Source organism: Prunus dulcis, chromosome 3 (genome assembly GCF_902201215.1).
Source record: "Prunus dulcis chromosome 3, ALMONDv2, whole genome shotgun sequence".
Taxonomy (NCBI): Eukaryota; Viridiplantae; Streptophyta; class Magnoliopsida; order Rosales; family Rosaceae; genus Prunus; species Prunus dulcis.
The window spans coordinates 4385232-4401058 of NC_047652.1; the positions used below are offsets into that span (position 1 = coordinate 4385232).

General features: G+C 42.0%; 1 long non-coding RNA gene across 1 annotated transcript; it reads left to right on the forward strand.

The window, feature by feature from the left end:
* The first annotated feature begins 5640 nt into the window (after nucleotides 1–5640).
* LOC117623242 lies at nucleotides 5641–6303 on the forward strand. Its single transcript, XR_004585101.1, has 2 exons — nucleotides 5641–5716; nucleotides 6113–6303. It is a non-coding gene; the product is annotated as an uncharacterized LOC117623242 (long non-coding RNA).
* Nucleotides 6304–15827: the final 9524 nt, after the last annotated feature.

The window sequence follows — 15827 nt, forward strand, 5'->3', positions numbered from 1 at the left end:
AGAGGCAAACATTATGTCTGGTCTTGTAGCTGTCAAATAGAGCAGGCTACCTACAATCTGTCTATATTCACTCTCATTTGCTGCCTCACTACCATCTTCCTTGCACAGCCTTTCACTTGCAACTAGTGGAGTCACCACAGACTTGCAGTCCTTCAATCCAAACTTTTCAATCACCTTCAAAGCATATTTCTTCTGATGAAGAAAGATATGTTTATCTGTTTGTAATACTCCCATCCCAAGAAAGTGGTAGAGCAGTCCAAGATCAGACATTTCATAATGTTGCATCATATCATTTTTGAATTCTTCAAGTAACTTTGGACAACTTCCAGTATAGACAATATCATCCACATAGAGTGAGACAATAAGAATACCTGAATCTTCACTAGTTTTGACATAGAGTGTTGCTTCACTAGGACTTTTCTTGAATCCTGCCTTGTTGAAGTAAGAGTCTATCTCATCATACCAGGCTCTAGGGGCTTGCTTTAGTCCATACAAGGCCTTGTTCAACTTATACACTCTGATTTCTTCATTTTCCTTCACAAAACCCTGTGGCTGCTCCACATAAACCTCTTCCTTTAACACTCCATTCAAAAAAGCAGATTTTACATCCAGTTGATATAGATTCCACTCCTTCTGTGCAGCAAGTGCTATCAAGGTTCTAATGGTATCCAATCTTGCTACTGGAGCAAACGTCTCATTATAGTCTATTCCAGGCTTCTGAGAGTAGCCTTTTGCCACAAGTCTGGCCTTGTTTTTCTGTACAGATCCATCCAGATTTAGTTTAGTTTTGTAGACCCACTTGACACCAATAATTGGCTTGCCAAATGGTCTGTCCACTAGTTTCCATGTATTATTTTTCTCAATCATTTCCAGCTCAGCCTTCATTGCATTCCTCCATGACTCATCAAGATCAGCTTCTTCAAAACTGTCAGGTTCCACAATGCACATATTGCACTGAGCCATGATTTCGTTAACACTTCTCCATTTCTTTGGTGTGTGATCTATAGCTTGAGAACTTTCACTTATTCCTTCATCTTGCAGAGTAAAGCCTTCATCCATTTGGATTGGTGTATCCAAGCTTTGACTTGGTTCATTTTGTTGTGTGATTCCTTCATCCATTTGCATTTGTGTATCCAAGCTTTGACTTGGATTACAATTTTGATTTTCAGTAGGCACAGGGACTGTCATTTCTCCTGCACTTGCATTCTCCCACTTCCATGAGCCATTCTCATCAAACTGCACATCTCTGGACAGAATAACCTTTCTAGTGCTTGGATCAAATAGTCTGTAGCCCTTTTCACAGAGTCCATAACCCACGAAAATACACTTGTGGCTATTTTCTTCAAGTTTATGCCTTAATGCTGAAGGAATGAGCACATGACAAGGAGATCCAAATATCTTTAAGTGTGCAATTCCTGGTTTTCTGCCAGTATAAGCTTCAAATGGTGTTACCTTCTTGAGAGACTTGGTGGGACATCTATTTAGTAGATAGACTGCAGTATTTACAGCTTCTGCCCAAAAATCATAAGACATACCCTTCTCATGCAGAATAGATTTTGCCATTTCCACTACTGTCCTGTTCTTTCTCTCAACAACTCCATTTTGCTGAGGGGAGTATGCTATAGTTAGCTGCCTTTGAATTCCAAATTCATCACAGAACTTGTTAAATTCACTGGATAAAAACTCTCCACCCCTGTCACTCCTCAGGCCTTTTATCTTATATCCACTTTGCAGCTCAGTCATAGCCTTGAACTTTTTAAAACATTCGAGTGCACTTGACTTGTTTCTGATGAAATATACCCATGACATTCTAGTGCAATCGTCAGTAAACAGCAAGAAATACCTATTTCCAGAGATGGATTCAGTCTTCATTGGTCCACAGATGTCTGTATGAACCAATTCCAAAGGACTTGTAGCTCTCCAAGTGGACTCCAAAGGGAAAGAATCTCTGTGTTGCTTTCCTAGCATGCAGCCTTCACATACTACTGAAATTTGCTCCAAATGAGGTAAGCCATGTACCATGCCTTGATCCTCAAGCAGTTTTATGCTTCTTTCATTTAAGTGCCCCAATCTCTTATGCCATGTCTGCAAGCAGTGTGTAACACTTGCCTTTAAGGCCAAATCACTTGCAGGCATCATTGTAAGTGGAAAGCATCTGTTATTGGTCATTTGAACCCTCACAATCAGATTTCTCAGTGACTGATCATCATAAACATTCACCATATTCTCTCCAAACACAAGATGGTACCCATGCTCCATCATTTGCCCAACACTAAGCAGATTTTCTTCAAGACCAGGTACAAGCATTACTTCTTGAATGTGCTTCTTACCCAACTTGGTTTTTATCACAAGAGTCCCTTTTCCTGCAACTGGAACTATTTCTCCAGTACCCATCTTTACTTTAGAAGTCAAATTTCTTTGTATATTGACTAACAGACTCTCATCACCTGTCATGTGGTTACTACAGCCACTGTCAATGTACCAAGAATGATTTTCCTTCACATCTGTCACAGCATTGCATGCATAGAACAGGATTCCAGTTTCTTCAACTTGATTTGCATAGTTCAATTTCTGTACATTTTTATTTCCATGACACTCTCTGAGCATATGTCCAAATTTCCCACACCCTTTGCATTTAGGCTTTCCTTCAAACCAACATTTGCCAAAATGCAATTTCTCACAGTGTTTACAAGCCGTTTTATTCCCATTGTTAGATTTCCAATTCTTCTGAGGTTTTTGATCTCCAGAAGAAGCTCCACTCTTAGAATTTTTTTTCTTCAATATTCAGACTAGTAAAGGCCCTTTCTGTAGAGTTCTCATTGTGTCGATCCAATCTGAGCTCAAAGCTCTTCAGCGAAGCAACTACTTCTTGAATTTCAAGAGTCTCAAGATCCTTGGAGTGTTCAATCACAGAGCAGATGGAATCATATGATTTTGGCAAACTAAACAGTAATTTCTGCACAACTCTCTCCCTAGATAGTTCCTCACCATAACTCTTCATGTGATTCAAGATATCAAACAATCTAGCAAGATATACAGATAGGGATTCACTGTCTTTCATGCGAGTATATTCAAATTCTCTATGCAATCCTTGCAGTTTTACATTTCGTACCTGTTTATCTCCTCTGAATTCCAGCTTCAGAATATCCCAAGCTCCCTTTGAGGTCTCCTCATTCACAATTCTGGGGAAGAGCTGATCTGAGACAGCACTTTGGATCAATCTAAGTGCACGAGCATCCTTCATCAGAAGCTCAGCCATTGTAGACTTCTCAGCAACCTTAGTCTCTTCTATCTCTTTTTCCTTCTTTGGATATGAAGCATTGAAGCCATGTTCAACCAGATCCCACAATCCATGAGATTTCAGTATTGTTTTCATCCGAATGCTCCAGAACTCATAGTTTTCTCTATTGAAAACTGGTGTGCGAAGCTCAGTAGTGCCCGATCCTGTCATGTTAGACATTGGATTCAAGAAATCTCTGCTGCAATCGTCAAAGGAGCTCAGACCCGGCTCAAATCAATTCCTTCTCCCTGCTCACAGATTCACGCCCAGCTCAAGCGATCAAACCTGGCTCTGAGGCCATGTTAGAGTTCAATGTTTTCAGCAGTTTGGATGTTTTGGGAAGAAGGAAGAGATCACACAGAGAGTATGAGGAAGAGAACGTTGCTCTTTGAAAAACTTTAGATTTCTATATTTCATATTCCACACTTCATGTATATAAGTATGAGTGAGAGAAGTGAGCTGCTTCTCTAACTGATTTACAAAGGAATTAAATCCTAGCCTTTGATTCTATCATCCTATGAGATGATCTCACTTGTCATAATCTGACACTTAGATCCTAGGCAAGATAAGAGACCACTTGGACTATAATCCAATGGCTCAAATTACATCAGAAAAAAATAAAGCTTATAAAATGAAATAGAAAGGACTTTGTGACTTTGACTCTAAGGCATTCAGCTTAAGGGTTTACCCACAACACAAATGGGTTAAAGAGAAAAAAAAGAAAGAAGCCCAATCTCTATCGGACCCAGAAAAGCCCAATACGGATTGACCAGCAATACCTAATAGTAGGGGTGGGCATTTGAACCGCAAAACCGTAAAACCGAACTAAACCAATCCGGAAAAAATCGAAAAAAATCGTGTTGACCAAAAAAGTCAAAAATCGAGAAAAATCCAAACCGAACCGGTTTAGACCGGTTCCGATTCTGGTTTTCCATCCTAAGGAACCGGTCCAATCCGAACCGGTCCAATAGAATTAATTTATATATTTTTTCAATATTATATATATATTTATATTTGAAATTATATATATTTTCATACCTGTCAAATTTTGATTGGGTGTGTATGCTGCTACCATAGGTAGCACACACACAGGATTACACCAATTTCAGATTAGGTTTTTTCATTCTTCGTTCTTTCCTCTCCTCCCTCCCATTTCGTTTCATACTCTGCCAGCCGCCAGCCACCAGCCACCGATTCCAAACCTCTCTCTCAACCAGCACGTCACAGTCACACCCCTCTCTGCCGCCGCTCTTCTCTTAGCCTCTCTCAGTCGTTGCAGGTCAGATTCTCTCTCTATCTCTCTCCTTTTTAGTTTGTTGTTCGCATTGTGATTCCATGAACTAGTTCAGTGTAAAACTTCTTCCCAGATTAAAAAAAGCACTTTCCATAATCACTCCCCTCTCAAGCGAGAAAAGCACAACACTGTAATGACTTGGACAGATTATTAAAGCTTGCATATTTTTCGTCTCTCTTTGTACTGAAAACTTATAAACTGGCATTGATACAAAGTATTAGAAAAGAGCCCCCCACCCAAAAAGAAACATACTTGATCTTTAGGCAAATCAATGAGCCAAAGCTCTGTGGAGTCGGTCACAGTGAAATCGACAAGTGCTTCTTTAGTATTTTCTTGAAAATCTGGTGGAAGTTTGTAACCTTCGTCCTTAGCATCTGCATCCATTTTTCCTGCCTCCGTCTACCTCCCAGCTCAGTTCACAAACTCACGCAGTGCCTCTGCAAATAAAAGAAGAAGTAAAAACAATATAAGAGATGCAAATTTGATATGGCCTTATTGGTATGATTTTAATAATCTTGATTACGTTAAATTGATTTTCTTTAAATTTATTTATACTATTTGCTGCTTTGTCTATTGCTGGAATGATGTAGGGAGAGAACAGAGATAAAATGTTAAACCTTTCTACAACTGTTGTCTCAATTCGGATCCTGTTATAGTTAGAAGCCAATATAAATTTGAAGTTGTGCTTTGTATTGTATGTTGCTTTCAATTTTTTGGTTTGCTAATTAAGCAAAAATTACAATGGATCCTAGATGCATTTTCAGTTCTTACTCAACTATTTTGGAACCATTGATGGTCTGCTTATTGATTTTGTAGTTCATGTATAGGGGTTCATTGTTGATGCAAAGTTATTTATTTATTTGCTTTTCTGGGTTTGTTGTCTTACTCCAAATGTTTGCAGTTAATAGACATCAACAAATGCAAGATCTTAAGTTTTAAAAGCTAAGAACTAAATTGAACTTCGTAAGGCATTGTGTTGATATTCTGCATATTGTTGGGCATATTGCAGAGTATGTAAGAGCAGAGTATGTGTTTGGTGCTTCTGCTCAATGGTTTTGGCTGTTGGGCATATTGTTGTGGCATATAGAACAAGTTGCAGAGAAAGAAGGAAGCTTTGGGTTTACAAAATTGACATTGAAGCTGTAAGTCTTTGCTCTCCTTTTCTCTTATGAAATCGTATCAGTTTGGGATTTGGTTTTTTCACTTTAATTGGGAGATATCGAAATACTTAACTCAAGGGGCAAATTTATGCTCCCACCTAATTGTTTTTAATCTTGCAACAAAGGAAAAAAAAAAAAGTAGAATCACTCGCAAAATTCTTTGACTCCTAAGATTGTGGAGGCCTTAATTTGCTCTCAAAATTGGTTAAGGTCGGATGACATATCCTCTTTACAATATGAGCCAACAATTCAAGAGATGGAGTTCTATGAATCGATTGAATTAGGTATGTCTTTGTAATTTTATATGTGCTTTATTAATGTATTATATAATATGTATGTTGGACTAATGTTTTAATGTGTTTATGTTTTTTTATGTAGATATTATGAGTTCATCCACACCTAGCACCATAGCTCCAACTACTTTTCAATGTTAGGAGGAATTTAATTTGGGTTGTAATGTATATTTGGTTGAATTTGGGTTGTATTTGGCTAGTAATTTATTTTGGAACTTATTTTGTTGAAGTTTGATTTAATTTGGGTTGTAATTTATATGTTGAAGTTGGATTGAATTTGGATTGTATTTTTGTTGAAGTTGGATTCATTTTGATGATGTTGAAGTTGGATTGAATTTGGATTGAATTTTTGTTGAAGTTGGATTCATTTGAATTTGGATTGTTTTTGTTGAAGTTTTTGTTGAAGTTGGATTCATTTTGATGTGTTGAAAGCTTGATGGAACCTCAAATTTGGGGTATGTTAGTATATAAATACATTTTGGGCAGATTTGTTAAATTTTAAATTATATAAATAAATAAATAAAAACCGGAATCGCAGGAACCGAACCGGAACCGGACAGGTCCGGTTTGGTTCGGATTTCTGTATGGATGTTGAGCAGAACCGGTCCAAACCGAATCGGTCTGCACTATCGGATCAGGTTCCATTTTTTTCCCGAAACCGGTCCAAACCGAACCGTGCCCAGCCCTACCTAATAGAGCTTCACGTCAACGCGTTTTCTATAAGTAGCCCACATTTGGACGGCTTCGGGTTTAGCCGTCTCCAGCGTGCTTCGCGCCTCACGCATTCTTGTCACCCTGTTCCCTCTCTGTTTCTCTGTTGCTTACTCTGTTTTCTGTGTCAACTGAAACCATTTGTTTCTCATAGTCATAGCAGGGAGCCCATACCAAAACACCCACCTTGTTAGTGTTGTATTTACAGATGCCTTCTACAAAGGGAAAAAAGCATTGAAAGACAAAGTTGTCGAATTCTAACAAGTTTTCTTCACCTGGGTCACTTGATTTTGAAGATACTGAAGAGAGTTTTGCAGGCTCTCTTGAACTAGCTTCGGTTAAATTCCCATGTCTGATTGGGAACTCTGCTTTCATTGGCCGAGTCACTGATGTTCAGGACGACCCCAAAAGCCGTAAAATTTGGCTTTCAGAGCCTTCCATGGTTGCCTCTTCCTTCACTCCCTGATCCATTGTATCGGTAAGTTTCCACTTTTTCATGTTCTCTTTGTATAAAAAAATAAAAAATCCAAAGCTAGTTTCTTTTGTTGTTGTTGGTTTAACTGTGTCATGTTTTCTTAGGTGTCTCTTCCTTGTTTGAAGAGTAGATTGTCAGATGGATTTCCTCTTAGCTCACTAGCAGATGAATGTGCTAGACGTTTTGGGATTGATTCTTGTGGGCAGTTAACCGATGACGCAGGGAACTACTTTGCTCTTGCAACGATTTTTCCTTCTTCTAAGGTTTGAATGGCAACTGGGTTACTTTTTTTGATCCCTTTATTTGATATGGCAATTGTGACAAATGGTTTTTCTAAGAACCAGAAAAAAATGCGCTCAGCAGATGAATTACCAGGCATTAAAGCTTAAAACATATGGCATTAGTGTGCGTCCAAACTCTAAACAGTAAATACCCAAATGATGTTCCATATATGAACTTGTTTTTGTAAAAGGATGTGGAGTTTGGAGTCTGGAATTGTAATGGTTGATTCATTGGAGTAAATTATTTTGTCACAACAATTGGGGTCTGCATTTTTACCCCAGAACCTTTTCTTCTCAGGTTACAAAGAACGGAGTGCTATTGTCTTCAAATATTTCAAATACAAATGGGTTGTCCTCCATCAGGCAGGGTCATATTCATCCACTCTGTACAAAATCATTCCCAAGCTGGTCTTTTGTGTGATACAAAAGAAGCACGTAGCACTAAAGTTGATTGCCTCGTTGTAATATCCAAAAAAGTGTAGTAAGTAATATCCAATAAAGATTATTTTGTTACACTATCAATTTATTTATACTGGTATGCAGAGCATGTTTTCTTTTTTTCAGATATTTGTCAATAATATCTTTATTTTGAAAATTGACATTCAGGTGTGCCATCTCCCAACCAACGTTTGGAGATACTTGGTGATCTTGTCGGTGCCATGGAGCACTCTCTTTCAGTGGCCACTGGTATCATAAATTATGTTGCCCTTTAGACTGTCACTTGGTAGGAAACATTTCTATCATAAATTATATTGAAGGAATGTTCTCACTGATAAAAGTACCCTGACTCTTAATTTGTTGCTTTAAACTTCTAGGTAAAACTTGAGATTCCGAAGGTTAATTGGGAAGATGTTGGTGGGAAGGAAAGTGATTCAGTTTCAGATAGGGTTATAAGTCATCTGCTTGTTGAATTGGATGGTTAGTAACAATTCTAAATTATTGGATCCACAGTAGGTTCTATATTAGCCAGGATGCTCACTTAAAGCAATCATTATTTTGCTATTGTATCTTTGACTTGATCAATACTGTTAAAATTAGGTTTGCATGCAAGAGTTGGTGTCACTGTTATTGCTGCTACAAATAGGCTGGACAAGCTCGATAGTGCCTTTCTACTGAATTTGGATTACAAGAGCAGTTGAGTGGAAGAAATTACTCAAATCCTAACTAGAAAAGTTCACAGTTCGAGTCTCGTACACCACTTGCATTCTTTCTGGAGCGACTACTGGCTGGGGGGCCAAAACAGAAGGCATGTGAGTGGACAAAACAAGATTTACATTTAAAACAATATAGTAACCCCACCGTGTAAAAATAATGCTCAAGACATGTAGGTTCACAATTCATTACATAATTACTCAAAACATAATTCATTTAAAATTCCTTAAAACACAAGTCATCTCCTTCATAAACCCCATTCTCACAATCTTGCAACTCCTGCCAACCCACTGAAAAACTCTAATTTCTTCACTCTCCCAACTATAGATATACATATAATATATATATATAACTATACATAGCTATACAATATACTCATCACACTACCTAAGTATCGGGGAAACAATCCAACTAGGGGATCGTTTGACTAGTCCGCAGGATTTTCAGGTGTTATCCTACGTCTAGGGATGAGCGGTCCAACCGGAGGACGAAACTTCAAAGCTCCCAAACTATGTCCTACGCTCGCAGACTGGATCATCACACACCGGAACATCCAACGCCATGGGTGATGACCCTAAACACTATACAGAGTCTTTCCATACGCCGGAACATCCAACGCCGCATATGGAAAGTGTCTCACACGCCGGAACATCCAACGCCGCGTGTGGAAAGTCTAATAATTGGGGAAGGTACTTACATAGTGTAATCATACAACTTCTCTCAACAACCCCTCATATTCAAGTTCTTCCACAACACACTTCAACAACCCAAATATCTCGCCTATAGAGAATATATATATATATATATATATATATATACTTCCCCAAAATCCTTATAAAATATACTCTCGATACCCAAATATGCCAAACCCACAATATATTGCCAAAGCGCTATACAAACATCAATTTCAACTCATGAATATAATATATTCAATAAACCATTAAAACATTATGCAAAAATCTTTCATCAATAAAACCATGCATATGATTGAAAACAAAGTCCACTCACAAATATTCTCACGCTGCCTGACCACGAGAGGGTCCTGCCTGTTGAGTACGTGCAGTCGGAGCACCTATTTCGAGATTCGAACCCTTAATTAATATAAAATTACTTTGAAGCGGAAATCACAAATTAAATACTTAAATCCCCAAATTCCCAGTACGTGTACGTTGAAGAAGGTATTCTAAGGTCCGATTACAGGTTTAGGAATCATTCACGATTGTACGGTTATTGCTAACCCACAAACTTTGCATTATTGAATCGGAACATCCGGGGCTCCGATTCATAATCCATGAAGTCCTACACAGTTCTAGGAATACCTAGAACAACATATTTTAATTGGGAAAAGATCTAACAATCATAACCTATCGAACCCGGATAACGCACAATATGTGAAAATCCGTTCGATAGTCAAACGATGCCCGAATTGAGATCCGTAAAATCCTATGCACTCGTGACAACCTAAGGATCTTATTGGGTCAAATTGCAACTTCACCAGCCTCGCCAGGCGCCGCCACATGCGCCGGCAGCGTGTGGGTGTGTAGAGTAAATTCCGATGACGGAAAAACTCCACACCCGAGCTCACCCTTCCTATTCTAGCTTCTACTCAAGGTCAGAATCACTTCATTCAACTACGGGGAGGTCCAATTCGGACGGCAACTGGCTGGAATTTCACTTTGAAATCCAGCCAAAACCTAAGTTTACAAAATCAGTTTCTACCCAGCAAATCGATCCAATCCTATGCATCAGTCAGCTAGAACTCGGAAAAAGAAGAAGAAACCTCACCTCAATCAACGGGTTTGGGCGACGGAGACGGCAGCTCGACGACAGGAAATCTCCAGTTGGAACCAGTCGAGATCATGGCCTGAATTCATGGTTTCCGACGGGGAAAGTTGATGGGTCTTGACCGGGACGTCGAGGGGAGTCGATCGGGACCGATGGCGTGCCTGGCCGTGGCCGGTGCTGGGAGAATCATAGAGAGAGAGAGAATCGACGTCGAGGAGAGAGAGAAAACTGATCGCTTGAGGAAAGAGAGAGTTGAGGTGAAAAATCTGATTTTTTTTACCAAACTTTTTGAAATAATTACAGTTTTGCCACTAATAATGTTTTGATCGCCAAATCTTCGTTACAACTCCATTTCAAGCCTACCGCGTGTCTACGAATTCGTCTCAGTACCACCTATCCAAAAATACCAGTCGTGGTCCCAAAATCCTTCCGGATAAGAAAATGACCAATTTACCCCTATCCCAAGGGTAAATTCATAATTTCACTTTAAATCAATTAAAATAGACATTAAATTTGGAGTCGGGGTGTTACAGCCAACAAGGACGTTAGGCCCCTAAGGGGGGTGGATTGTAACATCCCACATCGACTAACGGAGAGGAGGTGATATGCCTTATATGTACATGACCACCTCTATCTAGCACGAGGTCTTTTGGGAGCTCACTAGCTTCGAAGTCATGCGAACTCCGAAGTTAAACGAGTTTGGGCTAAAGCAATTGCAAGATGGGTGACCCACTGGGAAGTTACTTGTGAGTTCCCAGAAACAAAACCATAGGGGTATAGGGATGCCCAAAGCGGACAATATCGTGCTACGGCAAAGCCGATCTGGGGTGTCATATAAAGCTTGATTAGGTGATTCAAACTCATCCTCCACTTCAGTTATTCTTGATCCCTCACTACTATTCGAAGGAGTTAACATGTGCAACTCTTCATTTGCTTCCCAATTCCACAAAGATTTGTCATCAAATATCACACTTTTTAACACTACTATTTTATGAGTTCTCATATTAAACACCATATACCCTTTCTCACAGGATTAAAGTCGCTTAGATCTGGAGATTTGAAAGTCAGCACATCTATTGAAATTGCTTGGTCTTTTTTGTATTGTTCTACTGACTTTAGGTGCATCAATTCATTAGTTCATCAATCAAATGTTATGTTTTTGTTTGAAATTTCTATTGATTAATCCAAGCACATGGAGTTTAATCCCTTTATTAATCTTCTTCATGCTTATTATCTAATTTATTCTTTAATACTGGTTAGATGGCATTTGTTTTGTAAATTTTGAGTTTTAACATGTAATATGTACTGAATGAATGATAAAATCAACATGAGATTTATTATTACAAAAACAAAACAAAAAACCAACACGATGTGCGGAATAAGTCGTAATTGCTAACTAATAGTCTTCATTTATGACAACCAGTGCATGTTGTAATTGCTTGCACAAAATTACGGCTCACTATGCAAGCTGTTATAATTAGTTAATGGTGTTATATGTACGCCGTAATAAGGTTTACGACATATTTTTGGTGGGATAATTGGCGATTAGAAAAACATGTAGTTATTAAGGAACATTATTTACGACGAGAGTTTACTACTTGCAGCTTTGTGTCATAAATGATACTTTATGGCGTGCTTTAGAGTCATAAATGATTCTGGTATAATGTTGGAAAGAAACATATAGCCCTAGCCTAGATGCATGGAAATGATTATATGATTTTATGGAAGTTTGAAACACAAAAATTGCTTATGTTTATGTTTTAGACTCCTTTCTTCTTTTGGGTCCACCATTCTTGCATCCTATTCTATGGCTGCATGTGTTTGTGTATAAAAACACATGTAGCTCCATCACCATGACATCACTTGACAAAGATTCTCCCAAAAAAATGAAAAATGAAAAATAAAAAGATGAGTGTGTTTATACCGTATATTAACGACCAATGACCACCTGACACGTGGACAGAATCGACAACTTCACATTACGGGTCCTTCGGCATATCCCCACCGAATCCTATACATCCTGACACTTTTGACCTAGGACACGTGTCATGCTCTCGACCAGCTCCTACAGTCCCACATCGGAAATATAAACATAATGCACACCTCCCAAGGCCTATATGAGGAGACCCCTATTCCCAAAAGAAGGAGGGAGAACGATCAACGGTACGCTATCGCTTGATCTGTAATCTGACATTTACTAAATCCGTACTTACTGAAGCATCGGAGAGCCTTCGGCCGGTACCGCACCGGTACCCCAAGGTCTTACCGAACGTTCCCTTTTTGCAGGAACCTGATCTTTCGAAGACCAACTCCCTTCCGAAGGCACGATATCACTAAGTTGGGCGAACCACGTGTCAAACCACTTTTTCGCATCAACAGTTTGGCGCCGTCTGTGGGAAACGAAAAACAATTAAAACCCACTATCCCCTAAACACATGGGGACCACTTCAATACCCACTTTCCTACCGGAGGACGGGGCACCGTTCGGAAGGCAAGCTGGGGCTAGCCCAGCGCTACCCCCATGCACTCCCTACGGAAACGCCCCCTCAACCCAAACAACCGCCGAGGCCGAGCTAGTAGCCCAAATCGCATCCCTGCGAAAGGACATGGCTAGGCTTCAGGAGCACAACCACCACCTTTCGTCCAAAGTGGACGAAACTCAACGGCAGCTGCTGCACCAGCAGCCCACGCAGAACATCCAGACGACTCACTCTTCCGAAAGCTTGGGAACCCCTCATAGGAGGAGGCACAGAAGGGCAGCAAGGGCAACGCCCGCGCCCTCCAAACAACTGGTGGTGCCGACACCTAGGGACCAACCACACATCCCGAAGAAGGTCTATACTGATTGCCGACACCGGCTTAATGATCGGGAGGCGGAGAGACAGAGGTCCCCGATCAGGATTAGCGCTCGACTACGGGAATCCCGGATGAACGCCCTAGGAAGTAAGTCACCCTATTCGGAGGGTCCAAGGATTGAACTCCACGGAGTCTGCATCCGAATATATCCCTTCCGATGCGCAAACTTCCACCTACCGTTCGGTATCAACTCAATACTTGGGGGAGCAACTCCGTGAGCCCGCGAAGGCGCTCGGAAGACTATGATGCCGAGGAATCCCAAGCCGAGACCCTGTTGTCCGACTCCTTTTTCAGAAGGTCCAGAAAATGGAAAACGACAAGGCTCGCTCCCAGGAACCTGAGTGGGGAAAGCTCGGCCCGGGCCGTTCACGGGACGCATCCGTCGCTCTCGGCAGGATCGGGAAGTGCAGCCCTTGCGCATACCCTTCTACACTGGCACCGAAGATCCTTTAACCCACCTTCATTCATTTCAGTCTGCCATCGGATGCAAGGGTCTGAGCGACGAGGGGCAGTGCCTGCTATTCCCGTCTTCACTTACCGAGGCAGCCCTGAATTGGTTCTACCGTCTGGAGCCGGAAACGGTGGATTCTTTTGACGAGCTGAAGCAAATTTTCCTCAATCACTTCATGATCCAAACGGACCGTCTTTACTCTGCCGATGATCTGTACACGATTCGGCAGAGAGAGGACGAGCCACTGAGAGAGTATGCGGCGCGTTTCAGTCACGAGTACTCAAGGTGTCCGGAAACAGATGATAGGGCAGCCTACGGCGCCTTCAAGAGTGGCCTTCGGTCCTCGCATTTCCGATACCTAGTACACAGCAGCAACTGGCGCACGTATGATGAGCTGATGAAGCAGGCGGCGGTGCACGCCAAGGCCGAGTACTTCAACTCAAAACCAAGCGCTTCGGCACGCCGAGAGGATGCAGAGCCAAGCGCTTATCCGGCGAAGGCGCCATCCTACGAAAGGGCCGACTCATATTCGGCGGGCCATAAGCGGAAAGACAACCGTGCCGATCGAAGAGATCAGCCAAAGAAAGGGAAAGGGCGGTATGGTCGCAACGACAACCGAGGACCCCTGCCCAACCGTGACCACGGCAACGAGGTCTTCACCCTGCTGAATACCACGTATGAAACCGTTCTGATGAACGAACAGGAGGCCATACCGAAGCCGAATGTTAGAAGACCCAATCGGCAAGACAACCGGGAGACCGGTAAATTCTGCCGATACCATCAGCACAACAGCCACAACACGGAAGATTGTATAAGTTTGAGAAAGATTGTGGAGCGGCTGATCCGAGAAGGGAAACTGGACCAGTATATCGCCCGGCAGCCATCGGCGCCGGTGCCGAACCCCTCCTCGGCAGATAAACATGATCAGCACTATCAGCGGAGGACCTACCGTTGCGGGGATGAGCCACCGTTCGATGAAACAGTATGTGCGTGCCGCGCAGTTTCCTCAGGTGCTCGGAATAGAGGTGAATCGGTTCCAGGAAATACCAAAAGTTCATTGGGAGCCGATCACATTTTGCCAAGAGGAAGAAGAGGGAATCCTCTATCCCCACGACGACCCAATGATCATCCGAGCTGAAATTGCCGATTACGATGTAGGGCGAGTGCTGATCGATACCGGGAGCTCCGTGAGCATAATCTTTGCTGAAGCTTTCAGAGAGATGGGAATCAATGACAACCAAGTCGACCGGCAGTTGACACCTCTACTAAGCTTCTCTGGAGACCTGGTCCAACCGATCGGTAGTGTCAGACTGCCAATTACATTTGGCACGGCGCCGAGAAAGACAACGACGTACGATCAGTTCCTCATCGTCGACTGCCCGACGGCATACAACGTTATCGTTGGCCGAACGGCACTGACGAGGATCAAGGCGCATCTTTCGCCCCACATGCTGTTGATGAAGTTCCCAACCCCGAACGGCACGGGGGCAATCCGGGGAAATCAGTTGAGCGCGCGGACTTGCTACGCTACGGCGCTCAAGGCAACCTCGTTCAAACTCCCCAACGAGACCATGACGGTGCAGGGTTTACCGAACGGTACTGGACCGGTTGACGACCCTAGAGATGAATCTCCCCCCCCTCACACACAACCTGCCGAAGAATTGGAGACCATAACCTTGAGCGATGAGCAGCCCGATCGACAGGTTAGAATCGGCACTAGACTCACTGCGAACCTCCGAACGCAATTCATAGACTTCTTGCGGCACCATTCGGAAGTTTTCGCGTGGTCTTACGAGGACATGCCCGGCATCGCCCCGGACGTGATTAGCCATAAACTCACCATCTCCTCCGCTTATAAGCCCGTAAGACAGAAGCGCCGATCATACGATGCCGAACGGTACGAAGCGATGCGCACGGAGGTCGAAAAACTCCAAACCATCGGTTTCATCCGGGAGGCAACATATCCGGTATGGCTGGCAAATTTCGTCATGGTAAGAAAGTCCACAGGCGGGTGGCGAATGTGCCAAGACTATACCGATCTCAACAAAGCCTGCCCGAAGGATAGCTTTCCGTTGCCACGGATAGACCA